The following is a 17465-nucleotide window of genomic DNA, read 5'->3' as shown; positions in this document are numbered from 1 at the left end:
CTGATATGTTTTCCTCAAAATCAGGAAGCTCTCCCTGATTGGTCAAGCCTGGTTACATATCCCCCCTCCTAGGGGCTCCCCCAGCACCCTAGACATACTCCCATCATAGCACTTAGCCAGACACTGTGTCACATATCTGCCACAGTGCAGTGAGGTGGCGGAGGAGGTGCAGGGCTGTGTGCGGTGTGGGGAGGACAGGACAAGTTCTGACAAAAGGAAGGAAACCTTTCCACCCATATCTCTGTTCCTTGGTTGGCAAGGATGGGGAGGGCAAGCTTTCTAAAATTTATTTCTTGGATGGATGGTCCATAAAATACCTACTGCCTGTAATGTGCTTTTAATTTTTCAGATGCAATAACCATAAGAAGGGGAAAGAAGTGTTTTTTCTGGATCTTCACTGGAGAAAACAGACACACAGACATGAGAGGACTGACCCAAAGACAGAAATAGGAAATCAAATTTATGACTAAAATATTATAAACTCACTGTCAATACAAAATCTGAGTGTTTGGTGTTCCTCCTCATACACACACACCCCCACACATGCATACACATGTGCTTGTGCACATGCACACATTTGCTCACACATACCCAAACCCTCCTTTTTTTTAATCAACATTCTTGTGTCACAATAGGCAACATTTTCAATTAGATACTGTCTTTTGCCATCTTTTTAAAATGCTGCATATTTTACATTTGCCTCCAATAGAAAAAACTTCTAAAAAGTTGCAGAAGGACCTGGGATCAGTGGGTGGGACTGCAGAGAGCTGAAGGCTCAGATGGTTGCTGAGTACCCATGGCCACTCCTGCAGGTTCCTTCACATTGTTCACCATGTGCTGTCCATGAGATGCCCAGTCTTATGGAGCAAATGGGGGCTTCAGGGGTTCGCAAACTAATGTCATAGAAACTTGGATCTTGCCCTCAAAAACTGACATAAATTGGATTGAGAAGTCAACACACATGTGTGTGCACATGCATACCACCCATACACAACATACACCACACTCATATGCTACACACATCACATTTCACAAACACACACGTCACACACACACACACACACACACACACACACACACACACACACACCACATACCTATCCCCCTTCCACACACACACAACCTGCTCCAACCATCTCACCACAAAGCAGCAGCAACACCCAGGCAAAAATATTACTACAGAAGTCTGTAATTTGTCGTTACCAAATTATGAGAATCAGTGGAGAGCAGGAAAGAACAGTGGCTAAGAGAAGTCTGCAAGTCAGAATCACAGCTTTTCAATGTACTGGCTTTGGGCAAATTGCTCAGACCACTCTGACTCTCCGTTCCTCATCTGCAAAATGGAGGTAATAATGATACTAAATAATAATAAAACTCAGTGGGTTTTTCTGAAAATTGAAAAAGAATTCTACAGCATAATATTATAATATATGATATACTGTGTGTGTGTGTGGACTTACATTGTATATCATATATGTAGTATGATATACACTATATATGCCATACTACACATCATACATACATACATGTATGTAGTATATACACTATATATAGTATAAATATAGTATGTGATATACTGTATATTGTTACATATTACTATATTGTCATAGTATATTATATTGTTACATTAATTATTGTTATAATATATTATGTTGTTATGCTTAAAATTTTAGTGTTGAGTGTTAAAATGAATAACATGTGTGCTGAAATGAAGGAGACCTGAGTGGAACTGAGCTGAGTGGGATTTTTCTGAAGGGCAGCAGCAGGGATGGGCAGCGTCGCTGGGGCAGGGGATCGGGAGCAGGCCACCTGGTGAGAAGGCAGGGGTTCCATGACTTGTCTGGTATGTGCCTAACGTGAGGGCCAGAAAAACTGTGTCTAGACAGGCCTCAGGTGAAGGTTGGAGGCAGACAGGTGTGGTCCCATGAAGCCTGGGAGCTGGAAAGGTGGACAACTGCTTGCTTCATTCAGAGTGGACTTCCATGATGAGCCTCATATAACTGCCCAGTGGTTTCTCTGGAGACCAAAGCAGATTAATGTCTCAGGGGAAATTTTTAAAATCAACAATGATTATGTCACCAATAGCATCAATTTGCACTTCCATGTAGCCCTTTTTACTTCCTCGATGTTCTTTCACACCATGGTCTTCCTTTTTCCCTCACCTCCAGCCAGTAAAGCTGCATTCCCATTTCTTTTCCTGCTATTTCAAGATGAAAAAGGTTTGCCAGCAAAGGATTTGTCCAAAGTCATACACACGTTCTGAGGCACACTGCTGTGCCCTCGTGCTTAGGTGGTCTTCTCACAGGGTTGCACTATTCTGTACAGTATCCAGCCTTTCCCTAGACCCCTCTGAATAACCCAGAGGGCCCAGGTCCATCTCCTTGATTCCTTTTCTATCTTTCATGTCTCTTCTCCTCCCAGTTTCCCTCCTTGACACATCTAAGAGTTTCCTCCAGCAGGTGCTCAGTGAATCCTCATGGAATGGTGGGCCCGGTGGCCTTCACGCAGGGGGCACTCATTTTTTCTGTCACAATCCCTGCTGGCTCTCAGGGCTGACCTTATGTCCCCAGTGGTTTTCTAAGTGTGAGATGGGTCTGGGGACCAGGGTAGCTAATGCTCTGACACACTGGACATGTGGAGCTGCCGACCAAAATAAGGTCCAACTGGTGAATGGCCACGCCCTGGAGCAGCACCATGGCAAGCAAGCTGCTGGTCGTGGAGAAAAGTGTCAGCTGCAGACACTGTAACTCGAGGCAGCATTCCCCAAGGGGCGCCCAAGTTATTCTATTGGTTACAAAAGGGTGTGGTTGTCTAGATTCTTTATAAGCTGAGGGATCTGCTGGGCAGTGTTTCAGCTCCCAACTTTGGCTTTGGGAAGACTGAAGGCTGACTGAGAGTGCACCTCTCTTATCCCTGGGTCAGAGCAAGCTCTGAGTTGACAAGGTATTTTAGAGATGAGGAGATCTTTCTGAGATGGAAACTAAATAAACCCTGAGTCAAAGGCTCTCAGATGAATAAAATTTGAAAGAAAGAGCCTAACAGCCAGCTAACTAGCCTTTCTTCTCAGTGTTCTGGGCTCAATCCCTGCTCTAAGTCTGAACATGAGAATGTAATGTAGCTGGACATTGTTAACCTAGGTTACCACAGAAGAGCCTGTGCTACAATAAGTTGTAATGGTGTGTGCTTAGACTTTGCAGAGGGTCTGCAGGAGGAACATTTGAGGAGTGTTCCTCTGCCTTTGCAGAGAGGCAGCAGAAGATGGCGCCCACCATGCTGTCCTCTTGCAGCCCTAACACCATGAATCCTCCTTCTACACAGGCTGGCAAAGTCTCTCCCCACTCTATTCTTTTCTCTTCAGATAGCACCAACTGGATTATCCACTGTGTCTCCTGTTTCTTCTTTTACCTTGGTTTCCATTTCTTTCTTTATTTATTAATGAGAGAGAGAGAGAGAGAGAGAGAGAGAGAGAGAGAGAGAGAGAGAGAAACATCGTTTTGTTGTTCCACTTATTCATGCATTCATTGGTTGACTCTTGTATGTGCCCTGACCGAGGATCAAACCCACAACCTTTGGTGTATTGGGACAACCAGGGCTCTTTTCCCTACCTTCCAATAAACCTGGTGCTGATGTCAATGCTCAGCTGCAATAGCTGCTTCAGTTCCTGTTGCTGCCAATCTGTTCCTCTACTTACTTTTTGTCCCCTTTTATATTTTAGTTGTCATTTTGTGTATGGCTAATTTTGTAGGCTGCTCAAATCCTGCCCTCCTCCACTTAAGAAAGAAAAAATAACAGATGATTGTTAGATAGAGCTAGAAGAATGATAGGTAGGTAGGTAAGTAGAACACGCTAGCATTGGATGAATGGATGGAGGAGATGGGTGGATGGATAGATTGACCTGAGTTTCATCACTTCATCCACACAATTGGCCCAAAATGGAATTAGGAGTCCAGAGTCAGCCCCATTATTGGCACAAGATTTCCAGTCCATCCAATTTAACAAAAATATGTTGAACATCTATAACCTGAGTCAGATTTTTTCCCCAGGATACAGTTCATGTTTTACCTGTGCTTACATCCAGCACAAGGCTACCATATAGCAGGTGCTCCCAACTGTTTGAGGCAAGCTGAATTTAATTAAACCAAAAACTTACTCTACCAGGTGCAACATACAATGCCCAGAGCCCACCACATCCTTGGGTAGATATAAATCACAAACCTGAATAGATCACAATGGCCATATAATCAATACACCTCTCCTAGACCATTCAGGCTCATCGCGCCTCACACCTTGCTCATTCCTACTGCAGGCCTTTCTCAGGCAATTTAACCTCCACAATGCCCTCCCCACCCCCATCCATTTAACCAGCTCCTACCAGCCTTTGAGACTTAAGTCAGGTCTCTCCACCATAAAACTTGTTTCCAATACCAGCCAGCCCACATTGATTTCCCTTTCCTTGCAAACAAGGCTTCTTAGATACCTCCAAAGCCCCAGACTCAACCCCCAAATGTCCCACGGGTACTTCAACTTCAGTCTGTCCAAAGTGGAACCCCTCTCCCACCGCCATGTGATCTGAGCTGCTGAGAGTGTGTGCAGGTCCAGTGGAGCAGCTACCTGAGATCAGACCCTGGCTGCACGCTGTATCCATAGTGATCACTGCTCAGGCTCAGTCAGAGAAGCAGACCACTGGGAGATGTACATGCATGAATGATATACATGTGTGTATATGTACACACACATATATGCATATACCTACATATCCACATATGTTTGCCTGTATATTTGTATAGAGGAATTTTTTTCAGGGATTTGACCGTACACAGACAAGTGAAAGAGCTGGTCTCTCTGAGATGTCTTTGCACCTGATGCTGGAGCTTGAAGCCTGCATGGCCGGCAGTTGGGCAGGGAAGATGGAGAATAAGAACCAGCTGGACCCACAGATATAAGCTCCAGTGCTCAGGATGGACTAAAACCCACATCAATTCTACTTTTCCTCCAACCCTAGGATGTGGGTGTCCTGCAGAAGCCAGAGTTTTTGTAACAGACCTAAACACATGCATGGCCCAAGAGTCAGGACACCTGAAGGAGGATTCAGGGGAAAGTGAAGTGGTTGCAGGCCTAGCAACTGCCCCACACCAATGTGATGAACCAGCAGGTCAGCAAGAATGTGTGAGCAACAGAAGGACAGCAGCTTCCTTCCAGCTTGTAAATCTCCCACAAGAATCTCTTTTGTGGCACATCCTTAGCCTAGAATATATAAGAAAGGAATTCTAAGAAATTTCCTTAGCCTAGCCAAGTTGACACATTTCAAACAACCCCAGCCATATATAATTTTCATGATCTTGGACAAGTGACTTCACTTTTGGAGCCTCAGTTTTCCCATTTGTAAAATAGCAATAATATACTAGAGCATCCTCGTGAGAATTAAATATTACACTTATTGAGTTCTTAGCATAGCGCCTGGCACAGAGTTAGTGCTCAATATGTGTTATCTGTTATGATAAATCTGGCCTCTCCTCCTATTCTCCTAGCTTAATTGGTGGCCTCAATATCAACCCCTTCACCCAAGCAAAGGCTTAAATCCTAGTGATGGACAAATTGGCTGAGATGCCATAAAGATATGCCTTTGTCAGGCAGCTTCTGGGGAGACAGGTCTATTTCCAAGGGGCCTGAGTAGTCCTCAGTGTGCCAGGTTCTTTTAAGCTGCATATTCACCTGCCTTTCCATCCATGGCCAGCACCACCTACCCCACCTGTCCTCATCCTGAGCCTCTGACAGCAGCATCTCTACCTGCTCCCCAGCTCTCTGGACCACAGGCTTAGGTAGGAGCCTCTATGAGTGCTGGTGGCTGGGCTTCTTTCCAGGGTGCATGGGGCTGGTTCTGGTTGGGACAGGCAGCCCAGGAAGCCTCACCTGCAGCAGACAGGCTGCACCTGGGCCATAGGCGAGGCACACAAAAACCCTGGGCTTTTTCTTTCCATTGGGGAAGACAACTCTTCAGGGCCCAAAAAGAAGCTCAAGTCACAATAAAGCCCTACAGCCACATATGGCACAGAGAGCTGGTCTCTCCACAGAGTTCCTAGCCACCCAGGAAGTCTCAAGTTCCTCCCAGGAGAGGGAGGCACAGGTTTGAAGGTAGCCAAGTTCCTCTAACTCAGGCCATATTCAAAATAAAAATCCAGAGTATTATCTTTTCTTTATCTCCTACAGAAACAAGAGTCTTTGTTTTTTGGTCAACGGTGCTTATTTAAAACTGGAGCCTTTATTTGTTCATAGTTCCTGCTGGAACACTTAATAAAAACTCCAGGAGCAATAAATAAATAAATAAATAAATAAATAAATAAATAAATAAATAGCTTAGGCTAGGAGTCAGCCTTGAACTCTCTCTCCTGGGCTTTTTAAATCCAACCAATTACAAGGCCCTTCCATTAATCCTTAGTAGAGTCCATCTCTCTCCTCTGTCCTGGATATTACTGTGTTGGTTTAGAGGCCACGAAAGCTTCCCAACTTCAACCTTGTTTCTCTAATCATCCCCCACATGTGATCACAGTGATCTACTCCCCCCACCTCCCACTCCAGAAAAAGGAAGGAAAGGGAAAGAACAGATAACACTTAACACATCACCCCCCAGTTCCCCAGTTTATAACTGGCTCCTCTGGTGCTTCCAAGGCCACACTTCCTAATATATCCCTAGGGGCTCTCCATGACCTACACCCTGCCCTTGACCAGCCTCAATGCACAGATATAGATGAATCACGACCCTTAGTTCATGTCACAATCTCAGTATTGGTCCATGTGTAGCCTTTAATGTTTTTATTTATGTATTTTTGATAGTAACTCATATAAGAACTGACAGTGACAATACCATGCCTATATGCTCTTCATCTTCATATCCCCAACCACAGGTGACCACCCATAAAGCCCCATTACCCTCAGTCCCTGAGTTTTGAGGAATAGCTGGCAAGAGGGAGAGTTTGTAACTGCAGAAGACACACACACACACACACACACACACACACACACACACACCAAGAATTGCTACCTGAAGCTACCCAGTGTGAAGAGAGGAGAAAGAGGTCAAATCCAAATCCCTGATTCTCCTAGTCTTTGAACAAGTTAGCTCCACTCAGTGGAGCAATGTAGACAGTAGTGTCAGCCGTCAGTCAGTTGACTTATTCTTCCCCTACAGAGCAGAGCAAGGCCAAGATTATCACTCCAGTGCAGGGGTATTTTGACCATGGGAAGTGGTCTCTGGAAGAAACTCAACTGATGGACTTGGAGTAGATAAACTCTTTGACACTGTATGCAAGCTTGTGTGTGGGGGAAGGGGGAAGGTCCAAATTTTTCACGAGATTCTCAAAAGGATTCATGACCCAAAAATATTTTAGAGCCACCCTCCATGGACACAGGAGAAACTGTAGAGGCAGTTGACCCTGACATGTCCAGGAGTGAGGGGTAGAGGGTGAAAGGCCAGAGAGCCCAGCTCTGCCTCTCAACCTTGCAGATGGTGGGATAGCAATGTGGCTGGTGGCCAGGGCCTTGAGAGTCACCTACAGGTGTGCACAACTCTATGAAAGCACCATCAGCTATACGGCTGTCTCCACATCCCTTCAGCTGGACACTGAGCAGTGAACCACCTGCTCCACTGTCCACAGCAGCCCTGGGAAGCTGCAGTTCCACTTCCAACCTAACCGAAGAGGATGGTTCTCCTCTTTCAGGGGATACTGCCGGTGTCTTCCATCTCACATACTTCTGTCTCGGATCCTCTCAGTTCCTAATTACGCTCTGCCATGCAACACCTCTTGTACTTTTTATGACAGAGAGCTCTTCCACTGTATTTCATTATTTGTACCTGAATGTCTTTGGAGAAGAATGTTTGTACATTTTTCTGTCCCTTGCCTTAAGGTGCCTAGCACGCTAGAGGTGATGAGTACATGTTTGCTGAGTGATTATGTGGCTCTGGCTAGAATTCCTATGCCTTCATCCAGCCACAACACATTGGTGAGCATGCAGGACACACTCAGTGGACCACCCTGCTGTGTTCTTCCATCAGCATTTTGTACAACTGAACAAAATCTGGTCAGTCCTTCTCTCCCCTCCCATCCCCCATGCTTCTCTCATTCACAACACAATCACACCTTCAGTGGAGAGAAGAATAGAGCTGAATAGGTAAAAAGAAAGTGTGTTTTGAATGAGGGGGTGAGAAGAGAGAGGGTCACTGAAGGAGGGGTGACTGGGAGAGACAGTGCTCAAAGGGGAAAAGCAGGGAATGGTTCCTACTCTAAGCAGTGGCTCCAGGGCACCCTCTACATGGCTCTCTCGGGACTTTGAATGCCCTCCATGCTGGGCACTGTGCTCCAAGCTATTGATACAATTCAGCCCTTGCTGTCTTGGCTCATAGAGGTTAAGACACATGTTCCAGATTATGAGGTTAACAAGAGACAAGCCAGACTCAAGTCCTGGGTTTCCTAATTCCTGGCCCTGCTTCTTTTCCGCAGCAGCCACTATAGAACATAATCTAAAACCTAAGCAATCATCACCACCGTCCATGGCCCAGGACCCACATCACCTGGGCAGAAATGTGCCTTCTTTGTTTATGGCCTCAAAGTTTGTTAGCACCACCATTATCTCAAAACCTTTGGTGGCATTTTAGGTGTCAACCCAACATTCTAGGGAGATGAACTGTGGTACCTGAGAGAATTCCCTTCTGGGTTAACTTGGGTTCCTGGGATGCCCAGGAACCCCGTTAAATGCCCTGTCCCCACAAGAAGTCCACCATAAAGTGATTTCGTGACTACTTCTCCAGGAGGCACAAGTGTAGGATGTTTACAGTTTGGCTTGTCAGGCAAGGACACAGTGAGTCACGAGCATGGCGTCGCAGAGCTGAGTGGTACCCATGCTGGGTGGTCCCGGGTGGAACTGAGCCCACAGAACTGCAGTGAGAGTTCTACATGGGCACCAGACCAGGTTCCTGGCAGACTCAGGCAGGAGGAGCTAAGCAATTTGGACAACACACATCCCCAGGGTCTCACCATGCACTTTACTCATGAAAGGGGCTCAATAAAATCAGCGGCTACTAAACTGTTCTCTTAGTCCCAGGACACTTTCTAAAAGAACACAATACCAAGAAGGATAAAAATAATAATAAAGCAAATCTTGGCAGAGCTCCTCCATTTCAAAGGGGCCCTGGGCTGTGATGGAGGCCTGAAATTCTACCCTGCTCGGCCAGATGAACCTGAAGGCAGCTCCATGGGATGGACCCCTGGGGCCCCACAGAACCCAGCTGGGAGAACAGGGGGATCTCTCGCAATCCTTTCCTCCCCAACACTCTAAAGTCTGATGGTAAAACCCTTATCAATTATGAAGTCCTGAATCTCACTTGGCTGTTATTAACCTGTTACCCATCTTCTTAATTCCAATGATAGCAATGAAGGCCCACTGTTCAGGATGTAATAAGGAACATCTGGACTGACTTCTTCCCTGAGGGATTTTAATCCAGAGACGTTTGTGTGCTCTATACTATAGAGTCTACAGCATACCTTGCGGTGCTGCACAGCTTCAGCTAGCACAGGCCCCATCACTGTCCTCCCCAAATATGGCTTCGTGCCACTGAGCATCCCAGTTGCTCTTCGGTGGGTATTGGTTGGATTCCCTGCACATCAACCTTGAACAGGAGCTTCTTGCACTATTCTAGCGCCTAGGGCAGTGCTGGCTGGGCCTCCTTCTCTGGCAGCAGTCATGTTCTTTGTTGTAGCTTCCATACTTGGCTCCCGAATGTCCCGGGTTATATTCCATACCTGTAGGTCTGCTGTCACTCATCTCTCTTACTACCTTCCAGGAAATGAAGTATTTATTTAAATTACAAGTACAGTAATATTATAGACTGAATGCTTGTGTCCTCCCCCCACCAAATTCATATGTTGAAATCTTATCCTGGGAAGTGATGGAATTCGGAGGTGGCCCTTTGGGAAGTAATTAGATTAAATGAGGCCATGAGGATGGAGTCTCCTTTCTGCTCTCTGCCCTGTGAGGGACAGCAGTGTCTGCAACCCAGAAGAGGGCTCTCACCAGAACCCAACTGTGCTGCCACCCTGATCTTGGACTTCCAGCCTCCAGAACTGTGAAGAATAAATGTCTGTTGTGTATAAGCAGCCCCATATATGGTACTTTGTTACAGTAGCCCCAATTGACCAAGACAAGTATCAAAACAAATTTTGGCATCCCTGCTGGCTGTGAAAACACAGATACTTAGAAGAGCCAGGCGGGTTCAAAAAACAAACAAACAAACAAACAAACACAGATGTCTGGTCCCTGTCCCTGACACTCAATCAGTAGGCTGGGGTTGAGGATGGGGGACTGATATATATATATTTTAACAAACTTCCCAGGTGATTGTAATGCACACCAAGGCTTGTGAATCAAGAGTCCAGCTTATGCTCACCTCTTTCATGGAGCCTTTCTGACCACCCCACCCTCTTCCTAAGCCCTAAACTAGATCCTAAACTCCTCTTCCTCCATAGTCCCAAAACATGCTTAGCTTACCTCTATCTCAGGACAAAACACATCGTACTGTAATTATGTCTACCTATCTTCCTCCTCCCCCAGGAAAACCAGAAGTTGCTCTGGAATAAAAATGAGCCACTCATCTCTTAGTATCCCTTTAAAGTGCTAAGTTCCTTCATGCAAAGAGTTTGCAACATAGAAATTAAGACCTAAACGGGTTTAAAGAACAGTGCAATTCAAGGAGCATACCACCATGCAAGTACCATATATTGTAAATAATATGGATTAATTACCAATAAGAAATAACAAAAGTAACAGCTAATGCTTATTGAGGTGCTCTGGGATCAACCCTCATAATATCGTGGTGCATGGAAACTTCCTAAGCTGAGAAGGGGGCATCTATTATATTCAGCAGTTTAACCAAGATCAACTGTAGGTGCATGTTTCTTAATGATCATTAAAAGTTAGTAACTCAGGTACGTGTTCCACATGAACCCATTCATGACAACCCATGGGTAAATGCTGTTTTTGTCAATCAAGTTGCTTGCAAACCACTGATATTTAAAAGAGCCCAAGAGAAAGACTTAGTTAAGAAAAAGAATTATCTTGCAATACAAATTGTGACCTCCCATCCTCTTTTTTTCCAGAATTACAGTTTTTGTACATGAGGTTTTCTTACAGAAATGGACACCTGAGTTGTTGATGTTGGCATCACTGCATTGTATGGCCACTACTAAAATACATAACTGTAGCTACAGCATGATAAGGTTTACATATGTCTAATTTCCCCACCTCTCGATGGAGAAGTATCTACGCAAAAGGAACTGGCCCACCAAGCCTAGTAAATTTATACAACCTCTTTAGAATTTCAATCCTCTTCTCACTGTCATATTAAAACAGTCTCCCTGGGACACTGGGACACTGGATTCTTTTAGTCCTATAGCTGAACCTTATTTGGCCAAACAGAACAGCCTTTAATTCCCCAGAGGACTCCCACAGGAAGCCAGTGTAGGTGTGATCTGAGCGTGCTGATGATCAAAGGGAGAAACCAACTTTTGTGCCAGCAACTCTTGATTATTCAGGGGCGGATGATCCAATTTGTGGATTAGCTGGGCCTCTTGGCTTTCCTGATTTCACTGATCATTAGCCCATGGCCCCCTTGGGCCAGGAAGATAAAAGGAGTGCCAGGCAAAGCGGTCCAGTGGCTTCTTGGCCGATGCTGTAAAAGGGGGCAGGGCAGAGAGGCAGTCATATGTAATGGGGGAAATGAGGTTTAGGGATTATCTGGATTTCAATGTGCTGGTTTCTCCATAGCTCCCTGGCCCTCCACCCGAGTCCCTACCGCTACACAATGGACACTTTACCTCAGATGGAGTCGGGCAGAGGAACAGAGTCCAGTGGATTCTGAATGTGATATTTCCGGTGCCTGGAGGGCAGGGTGTGAAGCTGCCCTTCATAGGCATGAGCTGCTCAGAGCCTCAGGCTCCTCATCATTTCTGTGCTAGTGTGTCAGGGCTGGCATGGGGCCGGGTGGCTTTTACACAGAATATCTCTGTACCAGGAACAGCAATGCTTTTAACCTGAGGAGAAGATTTCATCCTCTTAGAAAGTACTTTCTGGGGTTCTACAAGCTTCTAAAGAGAAGGAGGAGATGGAAGAGAGGATAATGAGTAAGAGGAGAGAATGAGAAGGAGGCAAGAAAGAAGAGGGAGAAAGATGGAAGGAAGGGAGAGAGGAAAGGAAGGAGGGAAGAAGGGAGAAAAGAAGGGAGGCAAGGAGAGAGGAAGAGGCAAGAGGGAGAGAGGAAGAGAGAAGAGTGGGGAAAACTACAGTTCAACACAGAGGGGTTTTGATTCCAAATGACAGTCCCAAAACAGGCCTTCTCAATGCCTGTATCATACAACGAACAGGAGTTACATAGTAAATCTAGCCCCTCAGCAAAGTCAAGGCATCAGGAAAGGGGACCAGAGGGACTCGGCAGATGCAGAGAGGCAAGACCTGCTATGGCCTACTGTGTCTTTGGTGAGCTAACCTCAATCCTCAATTTCTTCATTGAATAGTAGGAATAATACAGGTGAAAATTTATTCAAATGCTGAAAGAAATGAGACACCCCAAGTACAGAAATCAGCCCAGTAGGGGCACATGGAAAACCTCAGATGGGTGGATAGAGTTCCAGAAAGGGGAGGTGAGCCTCAGCTCCTACAGAGATGCCCATTTCTGCATTCCCTGCTTTCTGTTCCCTGCGCCTAAGTGTATGGCTGGCTCCACCACCTCTTGGTGTTTCACTGTTCATGGTAGTAAGGCATCCTGGACCCACTGGGCTCATTTTTGGATTCTGCCAGACCCATGGTCTAGTGAAAAGGAGTCTGGTCTAAGCATTTTAAGATTTCAGGTCCTGGATGACACCAGCTCATTCTGTGATATTGGAAGTCATATACATTCTCTTAATCTCTGTTGCTTTTCTTAAAATGGGAGCAAGAATTCCTCCCCTACCCATGGGGAGTTGAACAGTGTGAGCTGAAGAGTGAAAAGTGACACAAATGAAAGGGTCATGCAAGCCTGGGAATCTAAAATGTTTTTAGTTAATCAAAAGAACTTCCTAATTTTCAAAGTTATTAGCAAATATTTGATTCCTAAGGCTCTGTGTCTAGGCATGAGTCAAAGAAAGGAAGTTCATGGAGCCAGAGGAGTAATCCCAGGAGTAACCCCCTTGCCCTCAAAGATGAGATAGGCAGTCCTCACTGGACACTTGGTAACCAAGTACCAACAGCAAGCTTAGCTCAGAGCTGGAAGCCAGAGATACAAAGTCAACACTCCCTACCCAGAGACAGAAAAATCAAGAGCTGCAGTCCTCAAACCTTCTGATGTCAAGATCCCTCTCTACACACTTAGAAATTATAATGTGGGTTATCAAATTATATTTATTATATCACAAATTAAAACAAAATTTTAAGCTGCAAGAACACACATTTCAACACCCATCAGAAGGATTCTGTGCTCATAGGCCACTGGGCTTCTGGGAAACTCCACTGTAGACCTGTATTCTCGTGTGTGAAAAATAATGAAGGAAATGCAGTCTTAGTATCAATATGGAAATAGTATTGACTTCTCAGACCCCCTTCAGGAATTTCAGAGACCTGCAGGTTCCCTGGATCACACTGTGAGAACCACAGCTCTGGTGCTGCACACACTTTGATGTGCCTACAAATCACCTGCGAATTGTGTCAAAACACAGAATCTGATCAATAGATCTGAGACGGGTACCAAGCGTCTGCATTTCGGACAAGTCCCCAGATGACGCGGATGCTGTTGGCACTTGGACCATACTTTGAGCAGCAAGGCCATAAAGATCAGAGGGAGAGAAGTTCACCTTTGACTAAAGTGACCATAATAGTGCCTGGCCTGTGTAGCTCAGTGGTTTAGCATCAACCTATGAACCAGGAGGTCATGGTTCGATTCTTGGTCAGGGCACATGCCCAGGTTGTGGGCTCAATCCCTGGCATACAGGAGGCAGCTAATCAATGATTCTCTGTCATCATTGATGTTTTTATCTCTCTCTCCCTTTCCCTTCTCTGAAATCAACAAAAAATAAATTTTTTAAAAATAAAGTCACCATAAATTGGATCTTACAAATTGGGTATGTAATTTTAAATAGTGACAATTGGTAGGAAGATTATTCCAAGTGGAAGAGATGACATAAGCAAAGGTGCAGATGTAGAAAAATACAGGCTTGGCCAGAGTGTAGGGTCCATAAAACCCTCAAGCTGCCCACTTCATCCACAAGGCCGCAGCAGTGTGTAGCTTTTTTAAAAAATATATTTATTTATTTTTAATGTCTTTATTGATTAAGGTATTACATATGTGAGTGTGTAGCTTTTCGTCTGGGCAGAGAGGCCACTGGTCTTGGCATCTCAGTGCAAGAGGTGTTAGACCTATTTCCACCCATTTTTATCATCAACAAACATCTATTAAGCACCATGAGAAACAAGAAACTCCAGTGGACATTGATAGTCTTGCTTTTCCATCCCCACTTCAATTCCCCTTGAGAATCATCCTTTTTCCCATACTCAGTCTAAGGAGTTTGGGTGGGGTTGACCTAGGAGAAGCACAGGGTCCAGGTCTGGCCAATCAAAGCACAAGTTCCCTTTGTCCGAAATGATTGACTCGAGAACGGGATAGGACCAAACCAGGCCACTGAGAGCTCCTCTGGTCTTCTATTGGTTTTACAGAGAGACCATGTGGGGAGATCACCCATCCTTGCAAGAGATATGCCCAAGGAGCCCTAGCTGTCTGAGTCTTCCAAGCCCAGATTACAGACTCATGAGCCAAGAAGCTTTCTAGACAACCTCAGCCACAGAATCACCTGACTACCTTCATTTTCTCATATTCATAACCAAAATAAACGAGTGTTGCTTTAAGCCATTATTATGGGTGGGGTTTTTAACTTTATTTTTCATTACAGTTTACATTGAATATTATTTTGTATTAGTTTCAAGTGTACAGCACAGTGGTTAGATATTAATATACTTTGCAAAGTGATCCCCCCAACATTTCAAGTACCCACTTGCCACCATGCATATTGCAACATTATTGACTATGCTCCCTATACTGTACTTTATATCCCTGAGACTATTTTGCAGCTACCAATTTATACTTCTTAATCCTTCACCATTTTTTTTCACTCAGTCCCCTAACTCCCTCCCCTCTGGCAACCATTAGTTTGTTTTCTGTATCTATGAGTCTGTTTCTATTTTGTTTGTTCATTTATTTTGCTCTTATATCTACATATAAGTGAAATCATATGGTATTTGTTTTTCTCTAACTTAATTCACTTAGCTTAATACCCTCTAGGTCCATCCATGCTGTCATAAATAGTAAGATTTCATTCTTCTTTATGGCTGAGTAATATTTCATCGTATATCTGTATCATCATATTTTTATCTATTCATCTATTGATGGACACTTGGGTTACTTTCATATCTTGGCTATTATAAATAATGCTGCAATGAACATGAGGGTGGATATATTCTTTTGAATTAATGTTTTTGGTTTCTTCAGATATATACCCAAAAGTAAAATTACTGGGTCATACAGCAGTTCCATTTTTAACTATTTTGGGAACCTCCATATTGTTTTCCATAGTGATTTCATTAATCTACATTCCCACCAACAGTGCATGAGGGTTCACTTCTCTACATCCTCATCAACACTTGTTATTGGTTGATTTATTGATGATGGCCATTCTGGCACATGTGAGGTAATATCTCATTGTGGTTTTAATTTGCATTGCTTCGATGATTTGTGATGTTGAGCATCTTTTTATCTGTATATTGACCATCTATATGTCCTCTTTGGAGAAGTATGTATTCAGGTCCTCTGCCAGTTTTTTTAATTGGATATTTGGGAGGGGGGGTGGTGTTGAGTTGTATGAGTTCTTTAGAATTTTTGGATATTAACCCCTTATTAGGTGCATCATTGGTGATTATGTTCTCCCATTTAGTAGGTTGTCTTTTTGTTTTGTTGATGGTTTCCTTTGCTGTGCAAAGCTTTCTGTTTGATTTAGTCCCATTTGTTTATTTTTTATTTTGTTTTCCTGGTTGCTTGAGGAGACATGTCAGAAAAAATATTGCTACGAGAGATGTCAGAAGTTTTACTGTTTATGTTTTCTTCTAGGAGTTTTATGGTTTTGAATCTTACATTTAAGTTTTTAATCAATTTTGAGTTTATTCTTGTAGATGGTAAAAGAAGGTGATATACTTTCATTTTTTACATGTATCTGTCCAATTTTCCCAGCACGATTTATTGAATAGACTGTCTTTGCCCCATTGTGTATTCTTGCCTCCTTTGTCATATATTAATTGGTCATATAGGCATAGGTTTATTTCAGGGCTCTCTGTTCTGTTCCATTGACCTATGTGTCTGTTTTTATGCCAGTACCATGCTGATTTGATTAGTATAGCCTTGTAGTATAGTGTGATACCAAGTAGCATGACACCTTCAACTTTGTTCTTCTTAAGATTGCTGTGATTACTTAGGGTTCCATATAAATTTTAGGATTACTTGTTCTAGTTCGATGAAAAATGCCATTGGTGTCTTCATAGGAATCACATTAAACCTGCAGATTGCTTTGGGTAATATGAACATCTTAACAAGGAAATTCTTCCCATTCATGAGTATAATATATGCTTCTATTTATTTGTACCTCCTTCAATTTCTTTCTTCAATGTTTTATAATTTTCTTAGTGCAAGTCTTTTATTTCCTTGGTTACACTTATTCCTAAGTATTTTATCTATTTTTATATGATTATAAATGGGATTATTTTCTTAGTTTCTCTTTCTGATAGTTCATTTTGGTGTATAAAAATGCAACCAATTTCTAAATATTTTGCATCCTGCTACATTACTGAATTCATTTATCAGTTCTAGTAGTTTTTTGATGCAATCTTTAGGGTTCTCTATATATAATGTCTTGTTGTCTTCAAATAATGACAGTTTTACTTCTTCTTTTCCAATTTGGATGCCTTTTAAAAAAAATCTTCACCCGAGGATATTTTTCCATTGATTTTTAAAGTGAATAGAAGAGAAAGGGGAAAACAGAGAGAAATATCAATGTGAAAGAAGCACATCAATTGATTGACTCCTGTGTGAGCCCTAACCAGGGCCCAGGCCGGGGAGGAGCCTGCAACTAAGGTACATGCCCTTGAATGGAATTGAACCTGGGATCCTTTGGTCTGCAGGCTGACGATCTATCCACTGAGCCAAACTGGCTAAGGCGCAATTTGGATGCCGTTTATCTCTTCTTCTTGTCTGACTGCTGTGGCTAGGACTTCCAGTATTATGTTGAATAAGAGTGATGAAAGTAGAGATCCCTGTCTTGTTCCTGATCTTAAGGAAAATGCTTTTCATTTCTCCCCATTGAATATGATATTAGCTGTGCATTTGTCATATATGGCTTTTATTATAT

Source organism: Myotis myotis, unplaced genomic scaffold (genome assembly GCF_014108235.1).
Source record: "Myotis myotis isolate mMyoMyo1 unplaced genomic scaffold, mMyoMyo1.p scaffold_m19_p_8, whole genome shotgun sequence".
Lineage (NCBI taxonomy): Eukaryota > Metazoa > Chordata > Mammalia > Chiroptera > Vespertilionidae > Myotis > Myotis myotis.
Note: the sequence above shows the minus strand (reverse complement) of the source record.